Genomic DNA, 17,530 nt, shown 5'->3' with positions numbered 1-17,530 from the left:
GTTAGTACAGTAGTGCTAATGTAATATACAGTAGTGCTAATGGACTATATAGTAGTGCTAGTGTACTATAGTAGTGTTAGTGTATTATATAGTAGTTTTAGTGTATTATATAGTAGTGTTAGTGTATTACATAGTGGTGCTAGTGTATTATACAGTAGTGCTAGTGTATTATATAGTAGTGCTAGTGTACTATATAGTAGTGCTAGTGTACTATACAGTAGTGCTAGTGCACTATATAGTATTGCTAGTGTACTATATGGTAGTGCTAGTGTACTATACAGTGGTGCTAGTGTACTATATAGTAGTGATAGTGTATTATACAGTAGTTCTTGTATTTTATACAGTAGTGCCAGTGCACTATACACTGGTGCTAGTGTGCTATACAGTAGTGCTAGTGTACTATACAGTAGTGCTAGTGTACTACATAGTAGTGCTAGTGTACTATACAGTGGTGCTAGTGTACTTTATAGTAGTGCTAGTGTATTATACAGTAGTGCTAGAGGACTGCACAATCAGTCAGTGTGTCTCTGATAAGGAAGTCAGAATCAGTCTACCAAACTGATGAAACAGCAGCCTGTGGAGTCAGCAAATGCAGTGTGGCAAGGCATGATGAGTCAATAAAAGCAGATGTGATTGTTGATGTGTGCTTGTGATTGTTGATGTGTTCTCATTTAAAGGACAATTCATTCACTTTGAGTTCATATGTTCTTGCATTGGCTTTCTAACTGATGAGAACTGTGTCACGTTGTGATTGCCTCCATACAAGCAGCCTTAACGTTCTATTAAACAAGTATTTTAGAGTGAATCAGTGAAAGATCCAATCCACTACGAGAATAGGATGAACCTAAAAGTTACCAAAAATAGATAATTCATTCATTCTGTATTTGAAGCAGTTAATATTTACATTTTTAATTGGACTGCACCAAGCATGTTGAACACTAGGGGGTGCATAACAATAGTCCACTATTCCTATTGTTCATTGAGTGCATTTATGAATCCCCAACAGTGTCTGGTCATTGTTGAGAAAAGTAACAGGGGCTCCGGTTGGGTTAAGAAACCAAGGCGAACGGATAGCAAAACCAGCCTTGTGAAATCAGACAATCTTAGAACGTCTATCAACACTGACAGGTAAGTGATTGCAGATATAGCAAGCTATCTATTACAAAAGGTTAAGCTCGAGGAAGTTTTAGTTATCTAACAAGCAACGTTAATTGAGCTCATCTGTAGCTATCCTACCACATTCTACTGCTGTCTCGAGCTCGCTTGCTGCAAATGTTTAAACTACAATGCCGGTTTTACTGGCTGATAACTTTAAGAGAGATATGTATCGTGACAATGGTAAACGGCCATTAGCTTCCTATGAAGTGAAATGTGCAACATAACCAAAAGTGGCACTAAACATAGCTAGCTAAACTTGTTCTCATTTTCTGGCTACGTCATTATTAAAAAATAACAAACAGCGTGCCCGCGAGGAATTGTGGGTAAAACAGGTTTACCCAGCTGCATGGTGTAGCTAGATATGTAATCACACATTCTTTCCCTATGCAAACATAGGCCCAAAGAAAAACCTGGGAATAATTTTGCCCCTTAATGTATCTCTGACTTTTTTACGTGTATGTTCAGTGTGATGTAATTCAGGTTCTCGCTAGGCTATCAACCCTTCAAACAGTTGTTCTTATACAAACAGCTGTACATTCTCTCTCTGGATATTCCCATTACAGAGCTTTGTGTTTGTGTGAGGAGTTTTGATGTATATTGATTGCAATGTGTACTTTACCCTCCAGGATATTGATGATGGACTCGGACGAGCCAGAGGAGCATGATGGTGAAGAGGGAGAATATCAAAGCCTTGAAGTGCAGGACATGGTCCAGTACAGAGTATGCTACTCTCATCCAAAGTACACCAAGGAGGTAAGTTTCGGCAGGGAGGGGTTATGATTCTTCTCAATTGCAGTCTATTCAATTACTGTAACAACACATTGTAGACATTATAGAACTGTATCAGCAATGTTTTGGTAACACCTCCATACAATTAATTGAAATTGATTTTGTAATATGTCTTTACCTTTTAGTTGGATTTCTGTAAAAAGGAAGACGTTAAGAAGAAGAGGTAGATTTTTGCCATTTCAAAAGTACGGGTTTAAAGGGGCAATCTGCCATTGCTACATTCATCTTTGTATGTATAAATGAATGATACCTATGGATTCTTCAAGAATAGAACTCTTTTTTTGCCTCATGAGCTTAGTTCAACTATTTTACCCCATCAGAACCAAAAATAAGCTTGTCTTACTCCAATGTTTGTAAACAAAGAAAATGTAACAAACACTATATAGCCTCAAAACATGGTTATAACTAGACTTTTGATATCATGAAAGGTCAGTCATTGCATCCGTAGCTCTATGAATTTGAGAGTGGTTACATTTCTCCAGCCCCATCCTGCTTTTTACCAAAACAGGGGCGGGGGATTGTTCAACTGCTGATTGACACTAATGAAATCTTCAACTGGAACAACGTACACACCTTTTTTCATTGTTTCATATAATTTATGATTGAGTGTAGTATTTCTGAGTATTCAGCCATATTTATGTTTCATACTGTAGATGTCCGGCAGGTCGTTCAGGGAACAACCCTGGGAGACAGAAGCGGGTTGTGTCCTGTAAGAGGAAGACCCACCATCTCAGTATCTGTCGAAGGAAGCAGCCAGCCACATGGAAAACTTGTGATGTGGCCAACAAGGAGAACGAAATGGCCTGTGTGCAGGACATGGAAGAGATATTCTATATGGACCCATGGGAGTTTCCACACTCTGCCCCCCATCCTAACAAGACTGATGAGGCTGGTTCAAAAAACAGTGACTACTTCATAGAGGTGTGAAATATCAGTAGTGTATTGTATTTGTCTAATGGGTGGGTTGTCTCATTATCTTATCATCGTGATATGCTTGTTGTCACAAATATTTGAATGTATTCCACCACCGCTCTGCTGTTTTTCAGTTATCAAAAGACCACAACACAATGACAGAGGTGCTCTTTGGAAGAAATCTGAGACTGAGTGTAGCTTTGACCCTGTGGCAAAGAAATGTTGGAGAACTGCTTACGTATTTTTTAAGGTACGGTAGAACTTGTCAAGATTGAAATATCGAAGGCTTTATTGACACAAAGTTGTGATTCTATAATAGCACAGCTCTTTTCTCCCTCAGGATCCAAGACACTGGTGTGTTTGTTGATTTTCTTCCAGTGATAACAAAAAGGTACATTTTTCATTTTATTTTTAGGGGTAAAAAGCAATGATTACAGTTGAAGTGTCATGACATTTATTTTCTATCTTTCACCAATAGCCTTGATGGTGAGTCTGAGTCACCCAGCGTTTCCATTGGCTGTTGTGTTGACCTATTCCCCCCTAGTGAAAAAGGTCCTCACTACTCCATATGAAGAGTGAGTACCACCGTCAATGACACACTTTTCTTTACAAATTCTTGAAAATCCAACTAAACTAATCCCATGTGGTCTTGCAGGCACCTGGTAGCTGGTTTACGATTGGTACAGTCAGTATTAAGACATTGGTGGCCAGAGCTCTCAGCAAGTGGAGGAACTGACACGCAATCTATGGATGGGTATGTTTACTTAACATGCTGACTGGAAGCTATGAAGATGTGTATTCTTTGTGGTGCAGGCATGTCCTTTGTGTAACTAAAACCTCTCTGTTTTTAATGATCATTGCAGAAATATCCAAGTGTTCAAACAGCAGCTAAAGGAGTTTTGGAACCAGGAGCCTCATTTGAGTTCAGTTCCAGGAAGTGCAGGTGAAATAGCAAAGGTGGGTTCTAATTTACGGTACATGGTCATTTGAATATATCTAAGACAAGTGCAAATAGTGTTAGTGAAATTTCTGTCATCTTCGTTCTTGTTTTCTAGGTTATAGACTATTACCTGTTACAATTGCCCTGATCGCAATGGTGGCCCATGCCAAGCTCCCGTCTAGTCCTGATGACATGTCGTTGGAGAGTTGGAAACCACATAAGAACACAATAGACTTGTGACACAATGATCTGCACTACTTGACTTTTGATGTGTGCAAAAGCATTACCAAATTAATTTGAGGGCTCCTAAACAGTGCCCAAAGAGTGCCTGCTGTAGAGTGCCAGAGAGCACAGAATTTGAATTACAATCTGAGATTACCAACTCTTGTCCACAATTGCTAACATGACTTAACCTCACTAAATTTCAATGGTATGAAATTGTGTGCAATTGATTGGTTACAGTAGAGAACCAATTGAAGTTGTGTTGGATGAATTAAAATGGTACTTGAAATTGTTTTATTGTAAATTCATTTTTATTTTATAAATGAAAATGCCAGTAAGGTTATGTGACACCTTTGTGTTCAGCCAGGCAGTGGTGTTTCAGAGTGGAATGGTTGGCCGTTGGTTGATGGAGTCGGAGAGAAAGGGTAGCGAGAGGGGGTACACTGAGTGGTGAGAGAGAAGAGGTGAGTCTCAGTGGGAGCATGTGTTGGTCAGTGCCGACAGCTCCAGAGTGACTGCCAGCCGGGCAGCAGTACAGCACAATTAGTTATTAGCAACCGCCACTGCCCCGAAAGCAAAGCTGAAGTTTTCATGTATTTTTAGTCAGGCTATACTGAAATACTCAAGCCCTAGTTAGAGCCGATAACTAGGACTGAGAGTATAACTACGTTTTTATTTGTCAGGTCACATGGTTAGGAAAGATTACTTCCCCTATTCATAAGGTACTTGTATGTGTTGTCTTAGTGCAGAGGTACTCCAAAATAATGAAGAAATGTGTTTCAATTGTGAGAGCAAAATTGCAAGATTACGTTATAATACTTGTATTGCATCAAATGGTTGTTTTATTCAACAGAATAGAGTATTCTTAACTATTGTATGTGTGTTCTACTGAGGATGGGCCTCTGGGAGATAACACTGAAAGTAGATCTACGATGTCTTTTGGGTGATAAAACCTAAAGAGCATTCCAGAGCATGAGTCAATGTTTCTGTTCTATACCGTACCAGAGAGAGATGGTTCCAGTTTGGAGTCGGAGGGCCAGACACTGGTCTATACAATGATAACTGTTGGAAAGCCATTTGGATAATGTATTTAATGTCATTTGTAATACTGATTTCAAGGTCATTTGTAATATTGATAATTATGATATTTGTGATTTGGAAGAAGGAGAGGGCATTGCCTTTGACTAAGTCTATTTTCCTATGACCATATGGGTGCAATCATTTTTCTTTATGGAGTTCTTAAGAGTAAAGATTTTAATTTGATTTTGTTATTTTAATTTTTGTTTTATTTTTTTGACCAGTTTTTTTTTCTCTCATGGAGAGTAAAGTGTTAAAAATGAGGAGGGTACAGTCCTCTGAAGTTTTGGATTGAAGTTTGCACACCCTGAGTGATGTATATGGAGTGATATGTGAAGGAGTGTATTGTTGTGTTGTTTTTTCTGTTCCCAATGGGTTATAGGTCTAACGTCCTGATCCTGTGGCTCTGCGATAAAGTTGACAGTGTGATAGGGAGTATAAGCCAATTTGAAAGAATAGTTTCAATAGAATGTGTTGTTATTCGCTTTGACATATGTTTAGCCATTTGTATTAAGAATCATTGGTAAAAGTAATCATTTATCATATAGTTAATGAATGGAACTAAACTGTTGTTCTGATCTGTCCTCTCGGGGCTATCATGAAAAGTGACATCAGACGGTATCTTAATGCAATGGAAGAGATAATTGGACCGAACAGTGTGTGTACCTCAAAACCCCCTCTAACTGGCTGAAGAAGAGTGACAAAGGCGTTCAATACGACCCTGTCCGCACCACTTCTACCGAGAGAAATGAGTCCGAGCCAGCAACCGGTGTACAGCATCCAAACTAAGCTATCAACTGCTTTTCTCTCATGTCTTTTCTCAGGAGTGTGAGAGGAGTCCACATGGAGTGAGCATGGGGAGAGATCTGTTCTAAACTTCTCTTGTGTTGTTGGTATACTGGTTGACGAACGGACAAGACATAATGGGTGGTAAAGGTGATGGCGGCTCAGGTGAGACATTGAAATTGGGACATTATCACGGCCATCCACTTTGAACTGTAAAGCTATCTGAAGAAGATAAAAAGGACGCCAGAAGAATCCGTGCCTGAAGGAGGGGGTTTGTCAACTGCCCAAAATTGTTTTAGACTTTTGGGGTATCAGGTTGATTGTAGAGGTCTACAATACATTAAATTATAGTAATTTAGATTAAGAATGCATTGAGATACTGATCTGTATTATAATCGTGATACAAAAATGTAATAGTAGAATTATGGGATAATTATACTGGATGTTAATATAAATGTACATTCTGCCAATGTGTGTGTTAAATTGAGTTTTTTTTACTTTGAGTGTTAGGACCAATTTGAATCACTGAGCATTGTCATTCAAGATTTTGGTTGGATAATGAATTGGGTTTTTAATTATGATTTGGAAACTGAATGATTTTTAAAACAGAAGGATTGATTTGAGTTTAGTATGTTAATAACTATATGAGTGAAGCCATGAATGTATTAGGGATTGATTGTTTTGATTGTTATGAACTAAAGATGTTGACACTATTCTAAGCATGCCCTGGTGAATGGAGAGGGTGAACTCTGATCTGGAGAGTGAAACTGATCCTAATCTATTTGCTCTATAGGCATTGCCTTATAAATAGTGGAATCATGATGCTTGTCTTGAGTCAAGTTCATTAGGCACCAATGGAATACATTTTACTTTAACCAGGAGTCACTACCTGGATTTGTCCAACAAGATATGCTAATTTTAGTTTCTGGGATGGAAATAGTTATTTCCACCATGCTGATCCATAGGAGTGTGATAGATAACTAAAGCTTATTTTATTAAACTCCATTGTTGCATGCACTGCATTATGCATTAAACATGTGCTTTTCACTGTCTATGAAGATATAGCTTTGAATCTTATAAACTGTATGCATTTTTTGTTTTTCTTCATGGGTTTGTGCAGGTGACTGTAACATAACCTTCCCAGACAAATTGCTAGAATGCTTTGAAAATGTGTTGGTGGTTGAAATAGGAGGCCGTGCTGAGTTTCTTGGAAGGAGGCTGAGCCAGTGCTACAGCAGCCGGTCATGTGCAGGAACCCATGCAATGAGTTATTGCTTTTATGCTTCTTGGTTTATGTAGAATAAACTGTATATACATTTTTGACGTGAATGAATGTTCTTAAATCTTGTAATTTTCTTTTAAGTTGAGAGGACTCTTGAAATGGGGGAATGTGAGAGCAAAATTGCAAGATTACGTTATAATACTTTTATTGCATAAATGGTTGTTTCATTCAACAGAATACAGTATTCTTAACAGTTTTATGTGTGTTCTACTGAGGATGGACCTCTGGGAGATCAAACTGACATGAGATTTACGATGTCTTTTGCGTGATAAAACCTAAAGAGCATTCAAGGGCATGGATGAATGTTTCTGTTCTATACCGTACCAGGGAGAGAGAGTTCCAGTTTGGAGTCGCAGGGCCAGACACTGGTCTATACAATGATAACTGTTGACACAGCAGATACATTCTGCTATGTATTATAGGTACCTTTCATACAAATCTTAACCTTTGGCCCCAAGGTTGAAAGGGGTGTATCTTGGCTATAAAATACCTTTTTTTACTTTTGTCTCGGGGCTCTCAAGGAATCATCAGACCAGCCATCGCTATTTCAAAGCTCTCCCTAATAAAGGTTCAGTTTCAGTATAACTCTTGACTTGTGTGATACGTTTGTCTCTTCTCTTCTCATTTGATAATACAGAAATTAACCACCACACAATTTACTGTATATTTAATCATCATGAAGATAAGTTGTTTAGGCCTTATCATTATGGTGCTTTGTTTAGGACTTATCATTATGGTGCTTTGTTTAGGACTTATCATTATGGCTTTGTTTAGGACTTATCATTATGGTGCTTTGTTTAGGACTTATTATTATGGTGCTTTGTTTAGGACTTATCATTATGGTGCTTATGTTTATTTAGCTTATCATTATGGTGCTTTGTTTAGGACTTATCATTATCATTATGGTGCTTTGTTTAGGACTTATCATTATGGTGCTTTGTTTAGGCCTTATCATTATGGTGCTTTGTTTAGGACTTATCATTATGGTGCTTTGTTTATGCCTTATCATTATGGTGCTTTGTTTAGGACTTATCATTATGGTGCTTTGTTTAGGACTTATCATTATGGTGCTTTGTTTAGGACTTATCATTATGGTGCTTTGTTTATGCCTTATCATTATGGTGCTTTGTTTAGGACTTATCATTATGGTGCTTTGTTTAGGTTTATGGTGCTTTGTTTAGGACTTATCATTATGGTGCTTTGTTTATGCCTTATCATTATGGTGCTTTGTTTAGGACTTATCATTATGGTGCTTTGTTTAGGCCTTATCATTATGGTGCTTTGTTTAGGCCTTATCCCTATGGTGCTTTGTTTAGGCCTTATTATCATTATGGTGCTTTGTTTAGGCCTTATCCCTATGGTGCTTTGTTTAGGCCTTATCCATATGGTGCTTTGTTTAGGCCTTATTAGTCATTATGGTGCTTTGTTTAGGCCTTATCCCTATGGTGCTTTGTTTAGGCCTTATCATTATGGTGCTTTGTTTAGGCCTTATTATCATTATGGTGCTTTGTTTAGGACTTATCATTATGGTGCTTTGTTTATGCCTTATCATTATGGTGCTTTGTTTAGGACTTATCATTATGGTGCTTTGTTTAGGCCTTATCATTATGGTGCTTTGTTTAGGCCTTATCCCTATGGTGCTTTGTTTAGGCCTTATCATTATCATTATGGTGCTTTGTTTAGGCCTTATCATTATGGTGCTTTGTTTAGGCCTTATCATTATGGTGCTTTGTTTAGGCCTTATCATTATGGTGCTTTGTTTAGGCCTTATCATTATGGTGCTTTGTTTAGGACTTATCATTATGGTGCTTTGTTTAGGCCTTATCATTATGGTGCTTTGTTTAGGCCTTATCATTATGGCTTTGTTTAGGCCTTATCATTATGGTGCTTTGTTTAGGCCTTATCATTATGGTGCTTTGTTTAGGCCTTATCATTATGGTGCTTTGTTTAGGCCTTATCATTATGGCTTTGTTTAGGCCTTATCATTATGGCTTTGTTTAGGACTTATCATTATGGTGCTTTGTTTAGGCCTTATCATTATGGTGCTTTGTTTAGGCCTTATCATTATGGTGCTTTGTTTAGGCCTTATCATTATGGTGCTTTGTTTAGGCCTTATCATTATGGTGCTTTGTTTAGGCCTTATCATTATGGTGCTTTGTTTAGGCCTTATCATTATGGTGCTTTGTTTAGGCCTTATCATTATGGTGCTTTGTTTTAGGCCTTATCATTATGGCTTTGTTTAGGACTTATCATTATGGTGCTTTGTTTAGGCCTTATCATTATGGTGCTTTGTTTAGGCCTTATCATTATGGCTTTGTTTAGGACTTATCATTATGGTGCTTTGTTTAGGCCTTATCATTATGGCTTTGTTTAGGACTTATCATTATGGTGCTTTGTTTAGGACTTATCATTATGGTGCTTTGTTTAGGCCTTATCATTATGGTGCTTTGTTTAGGCCTTATCCCTATGGTGCTTTGTTTAGGCCTTATCATTATGGTGCTTTGTTTAGGCCTTATCATTATGGCTTTGTTTAGGACTTATCATTATGGTGCTTTGTTTAGGCCTTATTATCATTATGGTGCTTTGTTTAGGCCTTATCATTATGGTGCTTTGTCTAGGACTTATCATTATGGTGCTTTGTTTAGGACTTATCCTTATGGTGCTTTGTTTAGGACTTATCATTATGGTGCTTTGTTTAGGCCTTGTTATCATTATGGTGCTTTGTTTAGGCCTTATTATCATTATGGTGCTTTGTTTAGGACTTATCATTATGGTGCTTTGTTTAGGACTTATTATCATTATGGTGCTTTGTTTAGGACTTATCATTATGGTGCTTTGTTTAGGCCTTATTATCATTATGGTGCTTTGTTTAGGACTTATCATTATGGTGCTTTGTTTAGGCCTTATTATCATTATGGTGCTTTGTTTAGGACTTATCATTATGGTGCTTTGTTTAGGACTTATCATTATGGTGCTTTGTTTATGCCTTATCATTATGGTGCTTTATTTAGGACTTATCATTATGGTGCTTTGTTTAGGCCTTATCATTATGGTGCTTTGTTTAGGCCTTATTATCATTATGGTGCTTTGTTTAGGACTTATCATTATGGTGCTTTGTTTAGGACTTATCATTATGGTGCTTTGTTTAGGACTTATCATTATGGTGCTTTGTTTAGGACTTATCATTATGGTGCTTTGTTTAGGACTTATCATTATGGTGCTTTGTTTAGGCCTTATCATTATGGTGCTTTGTTTAGGCCTTATCATTATGGTGCTTTGTTTAGGCCTTATCATTATGGTGCTTTGTTTAGGCCTTATCATTATGGTGCTTTGTTTAGGCCTTATCATTATGGTGCTTTGTTTAGGATTTATCATTATGGTGCTTTGTTTAGGACTTATCATTATTGTGCTTTGTTTAGGACTTATCATTATTGTGCTTCGTTTAGGACATTATAGTTGAAGATCATCTATCTTTGTAATTTGTTTTTAAAATCACAAATAGCTTTAAAATACCTCTTTGCATAACAAGGTGAAACAGGAGGTGTGGGGATGGGGAAACACATGTATGGTATGTGTGTGATTGATAGTCAATTTTAAAAGATGTTTTGTTTGTTGTTCCACTTGATCAACTAAAACAAACTGACATTGCAACACCAAGCCAAGGTTGCAATCTCTACTTCCCAAGAGTGGAGGAAGTGTTTGGAAGGTGAGATATGAATCCCACTTGACACAGATAAGTGAAGGCTGGCTTTAACCCTTGGTGTTTCCTATTGTGACATGAAGGAAGCTTAGGCTGAAGTCCAGTCGTGACTGGCCTGTAGAGGCTGTGTGGAAAGGACTGCACCTCCGTGGACTCTGGGTCTATGGTTGGCAGCCTGATTAGCCCTGTTTGCTCTCTCTCTCTCTACCCTTCACTCTCTGTTTAGTGCTATCAAAGTACAGTTTACTGTATGTTTGACAGCTTATAGTCACAGAGCTCAGCACACACAGGCAGTGGTGCAGTAACAGTTTAGTAAGTTTCATTGTTACTAAAGTAGGATTTCTAGTCATTGTATACAGTGGAATGTTGTGCTATGAACTGTGATAGGAGTAGAATTACATATTTTTGTCCATGTATAAAAATGGATAATTATCTCTTGAATGGGTGTAGTAAAATAGTTTGAGAAATGATGCATTGCCACTGGGTGAATCCACATGAAGGAACATCCAGTTAGAAGAGTTTTGGGACATGGACAGTGGCATTAGCAGCAGCTAATGATGTGTGATACGTCTGATGGGAGTACATACCGAATCCCTGCTAGCTGAAAGGACACGTCTCCTGGCCTCTGAAGAGCACAAGGTGGTTCTCAACCAGGGAATTAATGATATGGACATTCATGTAATGTCATTACTAACAAAATGTAGAAATGGATTCTACAGTAAAACGTGTGGCTGTATCTGTAGCAGACTTGGGTTCAAATATGGGTATTTGATATTTTCAAATAATGTGGCCTAAATCAACTACAGCTATTGGAAGTATTTGAATGTACTTGTAATGCGTCTGTGTGTAGCTGGTGTAGATGAGTCAGGCGCAGGACAGCAGATAAGAGTAATGTACGCAATTTAACTGAACAATAATCACATTACACGTCAAATAATCCAAGGCCACAATTACGGACCGCAATACAATAAACAATCACTCACAAACAAACATGGGGGACAGAGGGTTAAATAATGAACAAGTAATTGGGGGATTGAAACCAGGTGTGTAAGACAAGGACAAAACAAATGGAAAATGAAAAGTGGATCGGCGATGGCTAGAAGGCTGGTGACAACGATCACCGAACGCTGCCCGAACAAGGAGAGGGACTGACTTCGGCGGAAGTCGTGACAGTACTTTCAAAAATGTTCTATAAAAAGCCTAATATTTGAAAATATTTTCAAGTACTTACTTCCAAATACATTATTTCAAATACCGAACAGACCTGGGTTTAAATGCATGGGAGTATTTATGTGTAAAATGTAGAATATTATTTAAATTATTCACAGCTGTACTTCCACAGCTGGAAGTATTGACTCTGGGTTGTGAAGACTTACGCAATCAAGACATCTTTGTTATGTTATTGTTAGTTAATTTAGAACATTTTCTCTTTCTTTCACTTTGAATATGTGGAGCAGGTTTTGTAGATCTATAGGGAAAATAATTCCATCCTTTAATTGTCCATCCTTTAATCTTTCTTATTTAGATTTACCTTAAAGGCAGCAACTTGTGAAGACTGTGAAAGGGGTGAATAGATTTTCACTAGGCACTGTATAGAATTTTGCAACAAAAAAACATTTTAATAATTAATTAATACACATCTTAAATCTATGAATAAAGCATCTGAACAGTACTATTTCACACTCACACAAGAAGGCAATCATAAGCAATCATTTCTGATGAAAAAACACCAATGTGAAAAATGTGTGTATATAGCGTTTTGGAACGGTGTATTTCCAAATACATTCCTACACTACTTGTGTTTAAAAATAATAATCAAAATACTTACTTCCAAATACCTTAAATAGTCTGATCTGTAGCTGTCATGTATCATTTCAGGGGGATTTAATTTGGGCTTTAAATGGTATTGATTGAGAAGGGCTTTACTTCTCTGATGATGTAGAATGAGAAGCCCTACTGTATGTGTGGGCTATGTGTGGTAATTTTAAGTCTCATATCTTTGCTGATAGACAAACAAGTTTGTTTTGAGTCTCCATTATTCTGGAGGTAGTTCAAATGCCAAAGTCTAGACCGAATAACTTATTGACCCTTCTGCATCATCCTTTCTATACACGTGTTACACGTTTCACATTTGTTATCTGCTAATAAGAGCATTAGTGTATCGTTGTGACACACTTTTGTCATACTAAACAGCTGAGAAATGATGTTAGAGCATCAATGTTTGATGAACACGTTGAAATCCCATGTGTGTTGGAACTGCCAATATCCATAAGGATTAGTCCATCGCTGAAAAGACAGAGAGTGGCAGGTTCAATGGATACTTTGGGATTTTGTCAATGAAGCCCCTTATCTACTTCCTCAGAGTCAGATGAACTGGTGGATACCATTTTTATGTCTCTGAGTCTTCATCCTGTATGACGAAAGTTATAGGTAGTTTCCCGTGCCAATGCTAATTAGGATTAGCGCAATGTCTGGAAGTCTATGGTATCTACTAGCATGCTAGCAGTTGCCATAGACTTCCAGTCATTGTGCCAACACTAGTTAGCAACTTCCTTCAAACTGCATGCAGAGACATACAAATCCACCAGTTCATCTGAGTCTGGGGAAGTAGATCATTTAATTTCCAAAATCCTGAAGTATCCCTTTAATCATCATCATAGTACCTTGAATAGGTGTAATTAATGCTTAGAAAAAGCAATCCAGATTATCTGCTTTGATTTACTTGGCTTGACCTCATGTTACCCATCAACTCTTTGTGTGATCTAAGTATTGTGGGTGTTAATTCAGTTTGTTGCTATTTCACCCTGCAGAGTACCCCAGATACTGTTATGAGATGTTGATGGGTTCAGGGGTTCAGGCCAGAGATGGAGTGTACCTGATTCAGCCTGGTGATTTCCCCATCCTGGCCTACTGCGCCATTCAAGAGGGTAGTTGGACAGTAGTACAGCACATCACGGTTAACAGCAGCGTGGACTTCAACCGCACCTGTATCGAATACAAGCAGGGTGTCACGCCTTGGTCGTAGTATTTTGTGTTTTCTTTATTATTTGTTCAGGCCAGGGTGTGACATGGGGTTATTGTATTTTTCGTATTGGGGTTTGTAGTATTTGGGGATTGCGGCTGAGTAGGGGTGTTGTAAAGGTTTGGCTACCTGAGGCGGTTCTCAATCAGAGTCAGGTGATTCTCGTTGTCTCTGATTGGGAACCGTATTTAGGTAGCCGGGGTTTCACTGTGTATTTCGTGGGTGATTGTTCCTGTCTCTGTGTAGTTTCACCAGATAGGCTGTAATTAGGTTTCTCGTTCCGTTTGTTGTTTTTGTATTTGTATAGTTATTTCATGTGTCACTTTTTTCATTAAAGTCATGAGTAACCACCACGCGGCATTTCGGTCCGACTCTCTTTCTACAAACGAAGAACGACGTTACAGAATCACCCACCACACTAACAGGCAGCAGCGAAGGGAGGACGTTATGGACAGCAGAGGCTTGGAGTATACGACGTGGGAAGAAATAGACAGGTGGGCGGCAGACCCAGAGAGAGTTCCGGAGCCCGCCTGGGATTCGCTGGAGCAGTGCGAAGAGGGCTATAGGCGAATGGAGTCGAAAAGAAAGACACGGCGGTGCAGAGCGAAACCTGAAAGTCACCCCCAAATATTTATTGGGGGAGGGCTCAGGGAGAGAGTAGCAGAGTCAGGAGTCAGACCTGAGCCTACTCTCCCTGTTAATTGTGAGGAGCAGCGATATAAGGACTTCTGGTCCTGGGAGGAGATATTAGACGGTAAAGGACCCTGGGCTCAGTCTGGAGAATATTGCCGTCCCAAGGAAGAAATAGAGGCGGGTAAAGCGGAGAGGCGCTGGTATGAGGAGGCAGCACGGCGAAGCGGTTGGAAGCCCGAAAAGCAGCCCCAAATTTTTTGGGGGGGAGGCTTAAAGGGATGGCTATGCCAGGTAGGAGACCTGCGCAAACTCCCTGTGCTTACCGGTGGGCTAGAGAGACCGGGCAGACACCGTGTTATGCTATGGAGCGCACAGTGTTTCCAATGCGGGTGCATTGCCCGGTGCGGTTCATACCAGCCCTTCGTATTGGCCGGGCTAGAGTGGGCATCGAGCCAGGTAAAGTTGGGCAGGCTCGGTGCTCAGGAGCTCCAGTGCGCCTGCACGGTCCGGTCTATCCAGAGCCACCTCCACACACCAGTCCTCCGGTAGCAGCTCCCCGCACCAGGCTTCCTGTGCATGTCCTCGCTCCAGTATCACCAGTGCCAGCACCACGCATCAGACCTACAGTGCGCCTCGCCTCTCCTGTGCTGTCGGAGTCTCCCGCCTCTCCAGCGCTGTCGGAGCCTTTCTCCTCTCCTGCTCTACCGGAGTCTCCTGTCTGTTCAGCGCTATCAGAGCCTTCCTTCCCTCCTGCGCTGTCGGAGTCTCCCGCCTGTTCAGCGCTATCAGAGCCTTCCTCCTCTACAGCGCTGCCGGAGCCTCCTGCCTGTTCGGAGCAGCCTGAGCTGCCAGTCTGCAGGGAGCTGTCAGTCTGCAAGGTGCTGTCAGTCTGCATGAAGCAGCCAGAGATGTCAGTCTGCAAAGAGCTGCCAGTCTGCAAGGAGCTGTCAGTCTGCAAGGAGCTGCCAGTCTGCAGGGTGCTGTCAGCCTGCATGGAGCAGTCAGAGCTGTCAGTCTGCATGACGCAGCCAGAGCTGTCAGTCTGCAAAGAGCTGCCAGTCCGCAAGGAGCTGTCAGTCTGCAAGGAGCTGTCAGTCTGCAAAGAGCTGCCAGTCTGCAGGGTGCTGTCAGCCTGCATGGAGCAGTCAGAGCTGTCAGTCTGCATAAAGCAGCCAGAGCTGTCAGTCTGTATGAAGCAGTCAGAGCTGTCAGCCTGCATGTAGCAGTCAAAGCTGTCAGTCTGTTCGAAGCAGCCAGAGCTGTCAGTCTGCATGAAGCAGCCAGAGCTGTGAGTCTGCATGAAGCAGCCAGAGCTGTCAGTCTGCAAAGAGCTGTCAGTCTGCAAGGAGCTGTCAGCCTGCATGGAGCAGCTACATCCGCCAGTCAGCCATGATCTTCTAGATCTGCCAGTCAACCAGATTCTTCCAGATCTGCCAGTCTACCAGTCTCTTCCAGATCTGCCAGTCAACCAGTCTCTTCCAGATCTGCTAGTCAACCAGAATCTTCCAGAACCGCCAGCCAGCCAGGATCTACCGGAGCCTACTACCAGCATGAGCTTCATCTAAGTACTGGGCTTCCTCTCAGTAGGCCATGGTCGGCGGCGAGGGTGGATTATCCCAGGGCGCGAAGGGGAGGAACTATGACTTTAATGGAGTGGGGTCCACGTCCCAAGCCGGAACCGCCACCATGGACAGACGCCCACCCGGACCCTCCCTATGGTTTTGAGGTGCGTCCAGGAGTCCGCACCTTAGGGGGGGGTTCTGTCACGCCTTGGTCGTAGTATTTTGTGTTTTCTTTATTATTTGTTCAGGCCAGGGTGTGACATGGGGTTATTGTATTTTTCGTATTGGGGTTTGTAGTATTTGGGGATTGCGGCTGAGTAGGGGTGTTGTATAGGCTTGGCTGCCTGAGGCGGTTCTCAATCAGAGTCAGGTGATTCTCGTTGTCTCTAATTGGGAACCGTATTTAGGTAGCCAGGGTTTCACTGTGTATTTCGTGGGTGATTATTCCTGTCTGTGTGTAGTTTCACCAGATAGGCTGTAATTAGGTTTCCCGTTCCGTTTGTTGTTTTTGTATTTGTATAGTTATTTCATGTGTCACTTTTTTCATTAAAGTCATGAGTAACCACCACGCTGCATTTCGATCCGACTCTCTTTCTACAAACGAAGAACGACGTTACACAGGGTTCCTGACTGGTGACCACTGGCTGGGGAATGAACTCCTCCACCACCTCTCCCAAGGGCCTGGACGCTACAAGCTATGTGTCAAGCTAGTGAACAAAGATTGCCATCACCAAGATGGGCGAGTATGTCCTTTTATGGTGGAGGAAGAGCGGTTTGGGCTCAGGCTGCATCTTGGTCTGTTCCAGGGCTCTGCCTTAGACACTCTCACCCAAGACACAGAGAACTAGAGGTTTACCACCATGGACCGAGACAACGACAACTACTTCCAGAACTGTGCAGAACTGAAGTTTTGGGGTGTGGCGGGAGGGGGCTGGAGGTACGACGCCTGTGCTGGAGCCAACCTAAACCGCAGGAACGTCATCTACTGGCAGAAGGACTGCAACAAGGAGCACCCGTGTAAGTACGCCTGGAGGATGGTAAAACCCTCGGACACAGTGATGGTGGTCCGCACTGGGGACTGTACGAAGGATGAACTGTGAGTGTTGTTTGGAGATTAGGTTTATCAATACCATAGATGTCCCGCCCTGATCTGTTTCACCTGTCCGTGTGCTTGTCTCCACCCCACTCCAGGTGTCGCCCGTCTTCCCCATTATCCCCTGTGTTTTCTGTCTGTCTGTTGCCAGTTTGTCTTGTTTGTTCAAGCCTACCAGAGGTTTGTCTCAGCTCCTGTTTTTTCATAGTCTCTCTTTTTCTCGTCCTCCTGATTTTTGACCATTGCCTGTCCTGACCCTGTACCTGACCACTGCCTGTCTCTGACCCTGACCCTGAGCCTGCCTGCCGTCCTGTACCTTGGCCTCTGCTCTGGATTATCGACGGCTGCCTGCCT

At 41.1% G+C, this 17,530-nt stretch overlaps 2 pseudogenes; both read left to right on the top strand.

The window, feature by feature from the left end:
• Positions 1-969: 969 nt before the first annotated feature.
• LOC124046432 lies at positions 970-7,213 on the top strand (annotated as a pseudogene).
• Positions 7,214-11,439: 4,226 nt separating this feature from the next.
• LOC124046926 lies at positions 11,440-17,183 on the top strand (annotated as a pseudogene).
• The last annotated feature ends 347 nt before the right edge of the window (positions 17,184-17,530 follow it).

This window comes from Oncorhynchus gorbuscha, linkage group LG10, assembly GCF_021184085.1.
Source record: "Oncorhynchus gorbuscha isolate QuinsamMale2020 ecotype Even-year linkage group LG10, OgorEven_v1.0, whole genome shotgun sequence".
NCBI classification, from domain to species: domain Eukaryota; kingdom Metazoa; phylum Chordata; class Actinopteri; order Salmoniformes; family Salmonidae; genus Oncorhynchus; species Oncorhynchus gorbuscha.
The sequence above is the reverse complement of the archived record's forward strand: the minus strand, read 5'-3'. Positions and strand labels throughout refer to the sequence as shown.